Source organism: Carassius auratus, chromosome 5, assembly GCF_003368295.1.
Source record: "Carassius auratus strain Wakin chromosome 5, ASM336829v1, whole genome shotgun sequence".
Classification (NCBI taxonomy): domain Eukaryota; kingdom Metazoa; phylum Chordata; class Actinopteri; order Cypriniformes; family Cyprinidae; genus Carassius; species Carassius auratus.
The window spans coordinates 102,127-118,367 of record NC_039247.1 but is presented as its reverse complement, the minus strand read 5'-3'; the positions used below and the strand labels follow the sequence as shown (position 1 = coordinate 118,367).

The following is a 16,241-nucleotide window of genomic DNA, read 5'->3' as shown; positions in this document are numbered from 1 at the left end:
ATGACACCTGTTTATGAAGGCGATGCTCATGAAAATATGATATAAAGAACCAAGAGCACAGACACTTCTCAACAGGATGATCGGCGCAAAGAGTTTTTGTTTTGTCAAGTGGGAAATATAAATATGCAGCTTCTGAAGGGCAGGACTAAATAATAACTGAACGTCCAGAACGGACCTTCAAAATAAAGCATGACCGTTTTTTATTAACAATAACACAAGCAGGACAAACATCATAAAAGTTAGAAACATTTTCTCACTAGATTTGTACACAAATACAAATGTGTGTGTGTGTGTGTGTGTGAGTGAGAGAGAGAGAGTGAGAGAGAGAGTTTTTATATATAATATATATATATATAGTATAGTATCTATGGGTGTATATGACATTTCCATAGTAGATAGATATTACATATTAATAATAAATGAATGTTCAGATGTTCAAATGTTAACATGAAGCGACTTGGGGAAGTCGTGGCCTAGTGGTTAGAGAGTTAAATTCCTAACCCTAGGGTTGTGGGATCAAGTCTCGGGCCGGTAACACCACGACTGAGGTGTCCTTGAGCAAGACACCGGACACGTGCACTTTGAATGGGATAAATGCAGAGCACGAATTCTGAGTATGGGTCACGTGGGTCATGCTTTGCTGTATGTCACTTATTTATGTATATGTTCAGATTTTATTTTTTTTCCTTTGTTGCCTTAATGCTTTGGCAATATAATATGTATTTTTGTCATCCCAATAAAGCTACTTGAATTCAATTGAATGTGTGTGTGTGTGTGTGTGTGTGTGCGTGAGTGCGTGAAATAGAGAGAGTGTGTGCGTATTTGTGTGTGCGTATGCATGTTGCACCATCAATGTTCAATAGCTACAAGAAATTAGTTTTAACCTGAAAAAAAAACAAAAAAACATTTTCTTCTGGTCGCTTGTGATTTCTGCCGTTCACTGTCTTTTTGTTTTTGCTATATTTTTATCGATATATTCTGACGGTCAGAGGCTGTGTGTGTCTGAAATCTCCTCATCTCAGCTCACTTTCATTACACACGCTTTATTCAGACGGTTTTGGAAATGCATTGAACTGGATGTGCATCTTTCTATCATCTCCAGAGGACACCGAGCTGTACATGAACACCTGGCATCAGCAGAACCTCTGGACGCTGGAGCACACGTGGCCTATAGCAACATCTCCACAAACACAGTGATGAAGCGAGTGAAAACACACCTAGAAACAGCGTTTGGATTGGGTCTGACGTCTTTCAGCAGAGCAGCTTCAAACAAAGTAAAGATATTCTCGAATTAAGAAGGAAGTGTTCATCTGTCTGTCTGTGTCAGTCACATTAGTGACGCCTTCATCACGTTGAGTTTAATCCGGTCCGCTCTCTCCAGACTGATGTTTTCGGATTTATATGAGAGGCTTATTCAAATTTCATACAGCAGTCTGAAAATAAAGACTGGCAGGAGAAGCGCGGACGGATGGGAGAGGATGAGGATGCTGCTTCTTTTGCATTAATTAATTCATTAAACAGCCATTAATTAGTGCGCTAACATCTGAAGCTGCTGCATTCACATCCACTGCGTCATTCTGACCCAAACACACCAGACAAAACTCTGGAGCTCTGTTCATTTCACTGGATCGGCAAAACAAGGCCAAATGATCGTAAAACAGATGAAATTTAGTACAAGCTGTTTTACATCTTAAAATCCTCCAAGATGATTCTTTAACAACACCATTTTTTGGAGGCAGATTGCAAATCGGATTACAGTAATCACGTTAGCGCGTGCGAGCGGAGATGACACTGTGTGCTGACTGCAGTAAAACACGTTCCCACATTTCTCTTAATCTCTTTTAATTACTCGACTGGTCCATTAAAAATGCGCAGGAAACTCGGACACAATCCTGAGCCATTAGAGACAAGAGCAGCACGAGACTGAAGCTTTCCCGCGCTCTACAGTGTGTGTTTTCAGTGTGTCTGCTCACTTTCTGGAAAAGATAGGGTCATGGTGTTGATGCAGATCATTAAACTTCATCAATAGCTGAATGCATCTCTGAGTTATGAACTGAAGATGTGACTGAAACCTAATACTCTTTGAAACGAACAGCGTAGAATGTGCTTTTTACATCATCACCACATAACAACTAGTCATTACAAACATATACCTATAAATGTTTTCAGTAATTTACTATATTTCCTAAAGTCAGTTCACAAATACAAGAACAATTGTTCCACATGTACCAATTTAAAGTGCAGTTAAAACAACTGCACCTTCAAATAAAAATAGTGTTTGTTCAATATATTCCCTAAAACTGATAAACACCCTACTAGTGAAAACAAACAGTAAAAGTCATGACATTTGCCAAGTATAGTAACCCATACTCAGAATTGGTGCTCTGCATTTAACCCATCCAAGTACACACACACACACACACACACACTGTGAACACACACCTGGAGCAGTGAACACACACACACACACACACACACCTGGAGCAGTGAACACACACACACACACACACACACACACCTGGAGCAGTGGGCAGCTATAGATGCGGTGCCGTGGGAGCTCAGTGCTTGCTCAAGGACACTCAGTCGTGAGTATTGAGGGAGGACGAGAGCGCTGTCCACTCAGTCCCTCACTCCTACAGCTCCTGTTGTAGACTCAAACCTGCGACCTTCAGGTTACAAGTCCAACTCTCTTACCATTAGGCCACAGATCTGTTACACACTCATGAACAACACACACTGCTGCTTGTCAGAAAGAGTCGGCAGTATATATCTAGTGTTGTATTGAGTAATGAGTGAATCGTATCTGCTCCGAACCTTGTTATGTGTGTAAGTTTGTGTGATAACAGCCATCAGAACTGACACAAAACAAGAAAGTGTGAGTTAGTGTGTGTGTGTGTGTGAGAGAGAGAGAGAGAGAGAGTGTGTGTGTGTGTGTGTGTGAGAGAGAGAGAGAGAGAGAGTGTGTGTGTGAGAGAGTGTGTGTGTGTGTGAGAGAGAGAGAGAGAGAGTGTGTGTGTGTGTGTGTGTGTGCTCTTGTTTTGTGTTTAGCTTGGACTGTTGTTCATCTGCTGTGAAAGCATCCAAAGTGTTTGAGAGCATCGGGACACACTTCACCACGCTGAACAAAAGAGAGTATTTTTAGAGCAGCTGTCGTCTATAAATGCACAGGTTTTGTTTCGACGGCTGAACAGTTAATCTGTGAACAGCAGTAGTTAGTCATCGAGCGCTGGGTGATGTTACGGTGACACGATCGTGTGTTTGTTTCATATCACTGGGATAATGTGCATTTGTTATTTTAGCTAAAAGATCACCAGATGTAGAATTAAAATGTGGCTTATATATATATAAAGATAAAAAAAAATATTGGACTACATGACCTTTCGTTTTTCTTTTGGGATTGAAATATATAAAATACTGGCGATGTGAACTCCACTGATCGTCTGAGAGAAACTCGCAGTGACCGTCATGTTTATTACACTCCAGGATCTACTAGCATGAAGAAAGACACATCCATAATCCCAAACATTAAACTCACAATGAATAATGCACATGTAACGGGTCTTTGAGACCTGCTGGCCAATATTATGTCATTAATATTAGCAATAATAGGTTGAATAGGTAGCTATAGAAATAAACAATATAGGCTAGTTAAATCACAGAAGTCTAAATAAAAAAAAGGAAAAAACTGTCCCAGCGATGTTTGGTTTCTTGAAGACTAACATGACAACCCACAAGAGTTTTATGAAAATTGATATTAATAAGTCCCTTTGGTTATTGTCCAGGGAAAGGATGTGCGTGTGGGACTGAAGCGCTAGTCTATGGAGACGTGTGTTGGGGACAGGCTGCAGACAACCTTCCTACCAGACCAGTAGGATCGCTGTTCAGTAGATGCTGCTCAGATGTTAGGCTCCTAGTCACAGTAATTCAGCTCACCATCATTCATCTCTAGACAGAGAGAGAGAGAACCTGGCCAGTTCCTCGATGTAAACATAACCTGATGGCGGTGAAGTTAAGTTGTTCTAAAAGTTACAATGATATGCTTAACTTAAAAGCATGAATTGAGCACCAAAGTGAATAGTTTGTAGGACACAAACCTGTCCACAACTGTCGATCGGCTTCCCCACACCTCTGAATGAGGAAGACGCCACAGTCTGATTAAACACCTGGCTAAGCTAAGCTCAGTCAATTGACTGGGGTTACGTGAAGTCGCAGGGCACGTACTCCACACAGGCAATTTAAAGGGACGGCGGCAGCAGAACCAATATACAAACATTTAATTTTGACAGATTTTAACCTGGGTTACACACACATGTTTGTTTTTTTGTAAAGTGTGTTCATCCCATAGGTGTAATGGTTTTTATTCTGTAGAAACTGTATATTCTATGTCCCTTCACCAACCCTACACCTAACCCTAACCCTCACAGGAAACTTTGTGCATTTTTACTTTCTCAAAAAAACTCATTCTGTATGATTTATAAGTGTTTTGAAAAATGGGGACATGGGTTATGTCCTCATAAGTCACCCTCTCCTTGTAATACCTGTGTCATACCCATGACATTATACACACACACACACACACACACACACACACACACACACACACAGTGTGTAGATGATTCTTCTGCACAATCTGACTTTGCTGCAGTCTGGAATTGAACTACTGGTTTCGTCTGGTCAGAGGAGAACTGACCCCAACTGAGCCTGGTTTCTCCCAAGGTTTTTTCTCCATTCTGTCACCGATGGAGTTTCATTTTCTGTAGACTTTTGTCAAATGAGTCAAACTCTGTGAGATGTAGTGAGTTCTTTGCGCTGGTGTCCGCAGCATGCCGTTCTCCCCGTGAGCAGGCGGTGTGACAGCGATCTTACGTAACCTTTTCCATATGTGTAATAGTCACTACAGCCTCCAAACCCACGCCAAAGCTGCATATGTAAGACATTAACTGCTGGTCATGAGCCATTCAATTAAAGAGGAAAAAACCTTTCAGATCGTCTCGAGAGAAATAAAGGTGCATCTTTGCCGAGCACTTAAACCTCCAGCTACGACTGAGCATCCAACCGTTTCTCAACAGAAATGCTGCCGTGGCAGATGAAACTGTTAATAAAGTTGTTTGTATTTTCTCTTTTTCTACTAGCAGCTCACTAACATTAATTGTTGTATTGAAGGTTTACACTTCTGAGTTAGGATCACACTAACAGGTGAAGGAACATCTCACAGAGACTGATGGAGTCAGAGGACATGATGTCACATTCTCTCTTTCATATGCGTCATCGTTTTTCTACTGTCCAAACTGTGTTTTCTGTCACCTAAACCCACCCCTCAGGGGAAACTACAGATGACTGCATCAACTTTTTTCATTTAAGAAAAACTTTCTGAATGATTTATAAACTTCTTTCCTCATGGGGACCAAACCAAAAATTTCCCCGCAAGGTAAAAATTTATGGGTATTACTGTTTTTATGGGAACATTTGATCCCCATAACATAGTGAATAACAGGTACACACACACACACACTCACACAGAGACACACACACGCACGCACACACACACACACACACATGCACACACACACACACACACACGCACGCACGCACACACACACACACACACACACACACACACTCACACAGAGACACACACACACACACACTCACACAGAGACACACACACGCACGCACACACACACACACACACACACACACTCTGCAGAGGCACTGGTACTGATGTAGACCTCGAAAGCACTTATCACGAGGGCTCATCAGACAGACATTATGATTCATGAGTGACAGGTTTTCAGCGCGATAAATTAGAACGTATCTGATTTTGAATGTAGTATGATCGTATATTCAAGCAATCATAACGTCTAAATATAAGTTAAAGAGTGGGAGAATGACTCAAATCTCAAAACGTGAATTATTGTGCTGTGAGATGACACGAAGGCTCTATCACTGCAAAAAAAAAAAAAAGAGCTAATTAGAATAAAATTAATCAAAACCGAAACTGAACATCTCAGTCCATACAATCCTGTATTTTATCTTTTAAACAGTCCAGATTAATAAATCCTTGAAAACAGCTAGACTTGATTAGTTTTGACTGTGCAACGTTCTGTTTTATATTCTACAATATGAATAAGAGGTTTCCTACAGTTCTGTGTAAAATTATAGAGCAACACTAAGGTAAGCGCATTATTGTTGTGTTTGCATGAACGAGTGTGAAATACCTGCTAATTGCGTTGCTTTTTCTATCACTTATACTGGGCACTTTTGCATTTAAATTGGATTATTCTGACTCACATTAAAAATGATGCATGTGTTGTTTGAGGGGTATCTGTTAATTTCTTGATTGCTGTCTTCTTTAATATTTTATTTATGTTCGGTAGCCTAATTTTCTTTAATGTAGCCTATTTGCCCTGATTTTATCTGTTTACCTGGGATATGTATCTAATGTTATATTTATATTATTTTGTTGTCATTCTTTTGTTTTAAGGAGTTATAAATGGCCCTTATCAGCCTTGATTTACATATTCCATCACATTATTTTGACAGTAAAGTTTTGGGCACGTTTTTGTGAGCTTCTAATCTGGAAACACTGAAAGAGACCATCACTGGAACTGAACTGATCTGAACTGTGACACTATTGGCTTCTGTCTTCAGTTCAATCAGGTCAGATTATCTGATAATCCATGTTTGTCCTGCTTGAGGAAGACATTAAGGATAAAAATCTCAAGTTAGGATGATTCATGTATGAGTAAATGAGAATAACCCTCAGTAATGTTCTTTGACAGACTGTGTTTTCATGGAGCTTCTTCACTTTCATGTGTCTTTTGTGAAAGCAAACACGTATTTGCAGTAACAGCAGTTTACAATCTGCTCCTTCTAATGGAGAAATTAGTAGAGTAAGTTATGTAACTTTATATCCATTTTGTCATTTCATAAAGCCAGGAGTGCTGGTGTCCATGACAACAACGAAAACACAGGCAAACATTTCCCTCCGAAAGAAAAAAGAAAGAAAATGGAAGGAGAGAAAGAAGGATTATGCGGACGACTTGGTCTCTGATGGGCAGAATGAGGATGAACGTGTATATTTCAGGATGTTAGCAACGAATGCAGCAGAGGAAGAACAGATAAAACAGAGCAGCTCTAAATGTCTGTATGAACAGATAGTGTGAGGATCAGGGTCAGTGAAGTGGATCAGACAAAGCCTGCTCGTCTTTCCTCGTCTTTCATCTCTCTTCTGCATGGGATTCTGCGTTGGAACTATGTGAAAGTGCCTGATGCTGAAAAGAGGCCAATTGATGATATACAAAACATTAAAGAGTGCATGTGTGTGTAATAAAGGTCAAAGTGAGACTAATGAAATAGTTCCTCAGGTATAATATAGCTTCAGAAGATTGTCAGTGATATTTATGTGGAGCTCAACTCTATCTGTCCTCATGCTCTTACACTGCATGTGAAATAGTGTTTCACTTTATTTCGATAATCCAATCTAGACATTCAACTAATTAGTAGCTTTGCAACGTCAACTAACTGTAACATCTAGAGCCGCATGTCAACTAACTCTCATTATATACAACTGCATAGCAACTAACATTCAATTACAACTACATGACAACTAACTTTCATTAATTTACAACTAAATGTCAGCGAGTATTAATTTACATACATTTACAAATTTTGTATTAATTTACAACTATATGTAAACTAACCTTAATTTAATTTTTCATGGGACTGGTTGAGTTCTACAGGATTTCAACGAGATGTGTGTGTCGCATTCTTTAACGTTGCGCCTGGAAACAAAGATACCGTGGCACCAAACCCCATCATGAAAGAAGAAAGATGTCATGTTTAGAACTGTGAAGAAGAGTGTTTATGAGGATCAGTTAGACACTGCATATTCAATAGTATGTGAAATATTAAAGTTTGCGGCATAGAATCTTTAAGATATGTCCAAGAGTTTTACACACTGGTCTGTTATTGTGGCGACATTTCCACGCCTTGAAACGTGACGATGAACTGTGATTGGTTGTTTGACATGTCAGTCAAACAGCCTCATAGGTGGGCCTTGGCGAATGAAAGCTGCCATGAATTCCAGACCTTCAGTCAACTAACATAAATTTACAACTACGTCAACTAACATTAATTTACAACTACACGTCAACTAACATTAATTTACAACTACACGTCAACTAACATTAATTAATAACTACATGTCAACTAACATTAATTAACAACTACGTCAACTAACATTAATTTACAACTACACGTCAACTAACATTAATTAATAACTACATGTCAACTAACATTAATTTACAACTACACGTCAACTAACATTAATTTAAAACTACACGTCAACTAACATTAATTTACAACTACACGTCAACTAACATTAATTTACAACTACACGTCAACTAACATTAATTAATAACAACATGTCAACTAACATTAATTTACAACTACGTCAACTAACATTAATTTAGAACTACACGTCAACTAACATTAATTAATAACTACATGTCAACTAACATTAATTTACAACTACACGTCAACTAACATTAATTTACAACTACACGTCAACTAACATTAATTAATAACTACATGTCAACTAACATTAATTTACAACTACACGTCAACTAACATTAATTAATAACTACATGTCAACTAATATTAATTTACAACTACACATCAACTAACATTAATTAATAACTACACGTCAACTAACATTAATTTACAACTACGTCAACTAACATTAATTTACAACTACACGTCAACTAACATTAATTTACAACTACACGTCAACTAACATTAATTAATAACTACATGTCAACTAACATTAATTTACAACTACACGTCAACTAACATTAATTAATAACTACATGTCAACTAACATTAATTTACAACTACACGTCAACTAACATTAATTTACAACTACACGTCAACTAACATTAATTAATAACTACATGTCAACTAACATTAATTTACAACTACACGTCAACTAACATTAATTAATAACTACATGTCAACTAACATTAATTTACAACTACACGTCAACTAACATTAATTAATAACTACACGTCAACTAACATTAATTTACAACTACACGTCAACTAACATTCATTTACAACTACACGTCAACTAACATTAATTTACAACTACGTCAACTAACATTAATTTACAACTACACGTCAACTAACATTCATTTACAACTACACGTCAACTAACATTAATTTACAACTACGTCAACTAACATTAATTTACAACTAGACGTCAACTAACATTAATTTACAACTACACGTCAACTAACATTAATTAATAACTACATGTCAATTATCAATATACAACTGCGTCAACCAACATAAATTTACAACTACATGTCAACTAATATTAATTTATACCTACATGTCAACCAACATTAATTTACAACTACGTCAACTAACAATTTACAAGTATATTTATAGTAGAAGTATAACAAGTATATTCCTTCCTAATTTGAAAAACTAATGGAATGCATAGTCAATATAAAAAATTGGATGACGAGTAATTTCTTACTGCTAAATTCAGAAAAAACAGAGGTGTTAATCATTGGGCCTAAAAACTCTACTTGTAATAACCTAGAACACTGTCTAAGACTTGATGGTTGCTCTGTCAATTCTTCGTCATCAGTTAGGAACCTAGGTGTGCTACTTGATCGCAATCTTTCCTTAGAAAGCCACGTTTCTAACATTTGTAAAACTGCATTTTTCCATCTCAAAAATATATCTAAATTACGGCCTATGCTCTCAATGTCAAATGCAGAAATGTTAATCCATGCATTTATGACTTCAAGGTTAGATTATTGTAATGCTTTATTGGGTGGTTGTTCTGCACGCTTGGTAAACAAACTACAGCTAGTCCAAAATGCAGCAGCAAGAGTTCTTACTAGAACCAGGAAGTATGACCATATTAGCCCGGTCCTGTCCTCACGAAATTATTGTACTGTCTTAAATTTAATTTAATTTAAATCTTTTACTTAAATCAAGTTTTGTGCTTTCAAAGTTAATTACAGTTGGTACAATATCCATCAAAGTAAAGTATTAGCAGATGTTAAGTTGATTTATTAGTATAGTGGTATAGTTAATATAGTACGTAAGCAGAATGTCTGAAGTGCACTGTAAAGTGTTATGTAACAGAGCAACATGAATGTTCTGGTCAATGACACTGAAAAATGAAAGTCATACGGTTCTGACCAAAATGATGGTGAGCAAATGATGACAGAATCTTTATTTTTGGCAGTTGTTGTAGGTCAGAGTTTATTGCGTGATTCCAGCTGCTTGTGTCCGTCTCATTCCTCACAGCTGGAGTCCTAATGTGGTGAAAGAGCTTGAAAGAAGCAATGTCTCAATAAGTGAAGCAAAACTTTTGAAACTTTCTGCTGTGTGTGTGTGTGTTTACTTCATTTCTCACCTCAGAAGGGATTCTGGCTATTCTCTTGCGCTCTTTCTCAGGTTCAGTATGTAGGGAACAGCACTAATGAGTGAAGATCATCATGACTCATCAGCAGCTCTGGGGGAGGAACACCAGACTCATGACAAAACCTCAATGCTGCCAGAACACTTGCCGCCCGCCCAGTCCCACAGTCACACCACCGACACAAACATGTTTTTTTTTCAAGCACACACATTAAGACCTCTAATCATTATGACTTCAAAGTCACTTTCGTCATTGGGTGAAACTCGTGTGGAGGGTGTGAGGCTCATAATCACACACACACACTCTCTGCTTGTGTTTATTCTCTTATAAAAACAACAGTATCGCGTCGTGCCAAGCGCAGCGTTCATGAGCTCTTCTCAGAGGACATTACCATGGCTGTGCCGCCCAAAACAAAAACACAGCTGACGAGCCAGACTGCATGAGCCGTGTGCTGGCGTGTGTATTGAGTATGTAAATGCTCCAGGACAGTCCCAGATCAACGCGAGTGCATTAGAGACATGTGTGGGTGTGAGTGTGTGTGTGTGTGTTTCAGCCTTCTCAATCTGAGATGCTTTAAAGCTGAAGTGTGTCATTTCAGCATCACAATGCAACTGCAAAAACATCTGGTTAAAGAAAGCTCTCTTTCAGGTTCAGCGTGGTGTAAATGTAAAACAAATTTACTTGTTAAATATCTTTGTAGAAAAAAAATATGAAGGCAAATAATGTTCTTAAAAACTGCTATATGCTCAGAAAAAATACGAGAAATGCGTAAAATTTCCATTTTAGAAGTCAACTCAAAAAGTCAAGACAATTCAAACTCAGAATGACTGTCATTATAAGAGCAGCGGTTATTAACAGTGAATGAAAACGCTAGCAGCTTTCAGCTAATATCAGTAGTAGTTCTGTACAGGTTTTTCATTCCACTGTACGACTTTTCCATTGTTTTTTCTGTGTAAAAATACACTAGTCTCGCACTTGAAATACCATTTTAAAAATATGGTGCTCAAGTTAAAGTATGTTAAATGTTTAAAAATCACATTCTGTGGTCTTAAAAATGTGGTGCTCAAGTTTGCTCGTTTCCCGTCCCACTGTCACATCGTGTTTTTCAGCACAAACATTTTCTATGTGAACAGCCGCTCAGCACTAGCGATATGTTCTGCATTACGCTCCTTCGTAGAGTGCCTTAACCTAAATGCTTCATCAGATGCATCCTGTGCTCACATCAACTCTTAATATTGGTGGATTGACGTGTCTACATATAATATTAGCTAATGTTGTATTTTAAACTCAAATTCCTCAATTTAAAAAAAGATAAAATTGGAGCAAAACATATTTGAATTAATCAATAAAATCTAAAAACTTGCCCAGCCCTTACTTCTGCAGAAATGAGACATTTCACCTTTCCACAACCATCAGTCACATCAGGAACTCCAGCCTTCAGCCGGGTGAGGAAATGGTTTTTGGAGGAGTTGTCGATGCAGTTGTAGGTCTAGCAGGTGCAGATCGCAGCGCTCTCCTCCACACACATGATTTGACTGATTCTAATGGACTGATGCCTTTCTCTGAGTGTCGTGTTCATGGGGCGTCTGTTTAGCATTAAATGCCTCAATGCATTTCATCATACGAGCGCACTGCAAGGGCTTACTTAAAAAATCTTGGTCCCGGCACTGAAATTACACGCCTGAGCCTGCAGTCACCGGCCGCTCTCCGCCTGTCGGTCCGCGGGGGTGAATATTGGTGGCAGTTATTAAAATGCCCTCAGAACCTTCATGTCTTCTGACATTCGCTGGGTTCAAGAAATTATTTGCTTCTGACCCACTTTTGTGTTTTTCAGACCAGCGCCAAGACGAGCCGCTGAATACAAAGCAGGAGAGAGAATTGCAAAGAAAAACATTTGAAGCTGGAAAATCTGGCTTGAGCTCAATTTAGCAAACCAAAAATAAAATAAAAAACCTGAAAGCCCGTGGAGGTCGTGACCCGCTGTCGGCCCTGATGAGGAGATGGACATGAAGGTTAATCTAAACGGCAGTTATTAATACGCTCACAGTGTCTCCTCACCCTCCAAAACAGAGCAGCCGGCGCTAATGAATATGTAATTGACATAACACACAACGTGTCATGCCAATGTTAATATAACACTGATGTGAAGTGCTCATGCTAAACCACATGACTGCACCAATCACAGGAGAGCTGCTTCCATGTGTCTTTCTGTGACCGTTAATGATGAAAGTGTTGTCAAGTACAGAATCTTCCCACTAAAATCATCTTAAGAACACAAGAAGAACCACACTGTCCATCTTCATAACTCCAGATCAATATTACAGCAGTAGAAACACACATGATGACGTGCTGACACATGTACCCCCCATCACCGAGCGCCCAGCGCAGGGTTAAAGCAGCAGGAAACATGCTCTCTTACCTGGCTCTTTCTAATGAACACAAGCGTCAGTGAAGCTTCAGCGTTCTGTGTGTCTCGCTGCTGCTGAAGCCTCTATTTATCTTTGCTAAATGACTCAGGTGAATCTCACTGGTGATTCAGCAGGTGTCACATCTTGGCTATAGAGACAGAAGAGCATGAGTGGGCACACACACACACACACACTTCATCAGGAGCTCACCACGTCTCCTCTGCTGTCCTGAGCTTCTCACACTCACTCTTCGACAGCATGATTCATACACCGTATAAGTGTATTCGGTTAAATACAGTTAGTAACACTCTTAACCCTTTCTGTGTGAATAACTATAAATCAAGCTGTAATCTGTTTTATATCTGTATAGACCCGGCCGCACGAGTGAGCGATTCGTAGAGACCATAGAGACAGAGATTAGGTGTGACCATCTTTACTGAGGAACCCTAGTACACTAATGTCCAATAATCAGTGAATACAAAGCAGGAGAAACAGCCCACATGATTCAGAGCACTAATTAATAAGAAATCTCCTCACAATCAGCTGGTTTCCTCACGAGCGTCTGCACATCATGTCACTGTGATTCACAGACGGTTACAAGTTCATGAAGAGTTCAACCAGTCAAACACACAAGCAAGCGCTCGCAGTGACATCATGGTTAATGACTCGTTCGCCAATTACAGCTAAGAAAAAGCTACAGAAGAGAAACATAACCCTCCTCATGTGTTTTATGCTTCTGAGAAGAAAGACTGCTGTGGAACAGCTCTGAATCACGAGAGCGGACAGTCACTGTGACTCCAACGTTAATGTTGTCCACCATCAATGAAACTCACTGAAACTCATTCTTACACTGAGTGAAACATGTTTGATGCAGAACATGTGAAGCGCTGAGTGCAGCTCTGAGAATGTGTCGAGTTGGATGCAGAAAAACAGGCCACACAATATACAAAACACAGCTATTCTTGGAAGAATGTGAGCGTGTCCGGTAAGAGCAGGTGTTTATCAGTGCTCGAGGGAGGGAAGCTAATATCTGTCGTGTGGTCTGTGGGTGTTCACTGCTGCTAACACACTGCTGAGGGTCACGGGGTCAAAGAGCACAGGGTGAATCTCAACAAAGCAGGCCAAGTCAGCTTTCATCCCCTAAATAAAAGAAAAAATCATAATTTTCTTGCCAGTGAAGCACATTTATACTCAGAAAAAAACAGAAAGCTGGTTCTATACGCTGGATGTATTTAATGTATTACCTTTAATTTATACAGATTTAAATGGTATTTTACTGCAGTGGTTCCCATCCACGTTCCCGGAGTCCCAACAACACTGCAGGTTTTCCATGTCTCCTTAATCAAACACACCTGATTCAGATCATCAGCTCATTAGTAGAGACTCCAAGACCTGAAACAGGTGTTTCAGACAAAGTAGAGATGCAAAATGTTCTACTATAGAGATGAAGATATCGCCTGCTATGTGTGCATTAAACCTTTCATTTATGAAATTGTACTGTGCTTTAATTGGGCAGTTCTCAGGAGTAAAGGGTCATTAGCAGAAGCCTGACGAGGGGTCAGGGGTCACATGATACAGTGATACACGTATGAACCCCACAGCTCTGATTTCTCTCAAACTCATCTCATGACATGTGTTCAACACATTATATGAAGGAAGAAACTATAAATCAGAAATACAGGACAGTACCTATCACTTTTCACTTTATAATCAATCACTGCTCATCTTCCTTCATAAAGACATCTGATACACTGACTGCAAGTAAATGATGATGACTGTCACTCACCAAAAGAAAAAAGATCTATTTGCAGAGAAATTACAAAAATCGATTTTTAATGTTTCTAGTACAATATTAAAAACACACCTGACCGACTCGACCGCAACACAAGAGACGTCTCATCCACAAATGAAGATTACAGTTTAATCTAAATCTTGTTTTAGGGATTAGATTAATTAAGATGATTAAGACTGACCTTTGTGATGTCTGCGAGAGAGTCATGGAATTAAATTTCATTTTCATTAAATAATTCAGCTTGTTTTATTAATCACTCCATTATCATCTTGTTTTGTTGTGTGTCACACGTGAACACAAAAGCAGAATGCGATTAATTAACTGATCAAACCCTTACCCCTTAATTGTAATGTCAGCATCTGCCAAATGCATAAATGTAGGAACATATTGACTGATAATGGTCACTTTCACTGATCTCAAACCCTAACTCACACCAGTACATAATGACACAATTTGGGGGCGAAGTGTTTCTTTAAGAGTGAATTCCAGTGCTGAGAGAAATTAGCCATCAGTCTGTGCTGGAAACACCTTCACACAGCGGCGTCGGGACGGGGATTCACACACTTCATTCACAGGTCTGCTTCATCACTGTATCCTTGACTGGAGGATCATACTAAACTCATCAGCTCTAGAACTGATGGCTAGAAATGTGCTTCCATTTTTGTTTTCTTTTAATTCCATTTAAATTTTGTAGACAACACATTTTCTCTTCATTTATTTCTGCTTTTAACTGCTCCTTTCCTTGCTCTCATAACTCGCTCAAAGTAACCACATGTTAATAATGAGTTTAAACTTTCATTTTGATGCTCTTGACTTTGTCTGATTATTAGTTTGTCAAACTTTTAGAAAGTGAAAAACCCCACACAGCATGAAGAAACCATCTACAGAGATATGAAAAGAGCCGATCTGCAAAGTTAAAGCAGTGAGATGAAGAAATGAGTGGCTCACATCTCAGACGTGTTTTTGTAAAACTCTGAAACTCTTGCTTGATGGGCGTCTGAGCTTGTGTTTCTTCCACCGATGAAGGAGAAAACTCTCTCAGCATTTACTCTCCTTCAACTTTTATAAGTTTCTTTCTTCTGCTGAGAACAAATATTTTGAAGAATGTTGGCAACCAAATATTTCTTGGTCCCCATTGACTTCAATAGTTTTTTTGTTTGTTTGTTTGCTTGTTTGTTTTAATACTATGGATTTTACATACATTCTCCAAATATAAGAAAATGTTGGAATAACTCCTGTTTCTTGTCTTTGACCTTCTATTATTATCTGGCTTCCGACCACATCACAGCACAGAGACAGCACTCATTAAACAATAAATGATATTCGCTTAAATTCAGATTCTGACAAAATATTGGTGCTGGTATTGCTAGATCTCAGTGCTGCGTTTGACACTGTCGATCATAACATACTACTAGAGAGACTGGAAAACTGGGTCGGGCTTTCTGGCATGGTACTCAAATGGTTCAGGTCATACTTAGAAGGGAGAGGCTATTATGTGAGTCTAGGAGAGCATAAGTCTAAGTGACGTCCATGACATGCGGAGTCCCACAAGGCTCGATTCTAGCACCGCTCTTGTTTAGCCTGTATATGCTTCCACT

At 38.9% G+C, this 16,241-nt stretch overlaps 1 long non-coding RNA gene across 4 annotated transcripts in view; it reads right to left on the bottom strand.

The window, feature by feature from the left end:
- Nucleotides 1–15,935, bottom strand: part of LOC113069903 (uncharacterized) — a 33,649-nt gene extending 17,714 nt beyond the window's left edge. The window contains exons 1-4 of one of the 4 annotated variants that reach the window (XR_003279826.1): nucleotides 12,863–15,935; nucleotides 11,843–12,432; nucleotides 10,438–10,536; nucleotides 10,219–10,353 (exon numbers count right to left, since the gene is read on the bottom strand). This is a non-coding gene — a long non-coding RNA (uncharacterized LOC113069903). The other 3 variants (XR_003279824.1, XR_003279823.1, XR_003279825.1) reach the window with 3 other exon arrangements.
- Nucleotides 15,936–16,241: the final 306 nt, after the last annotated feature.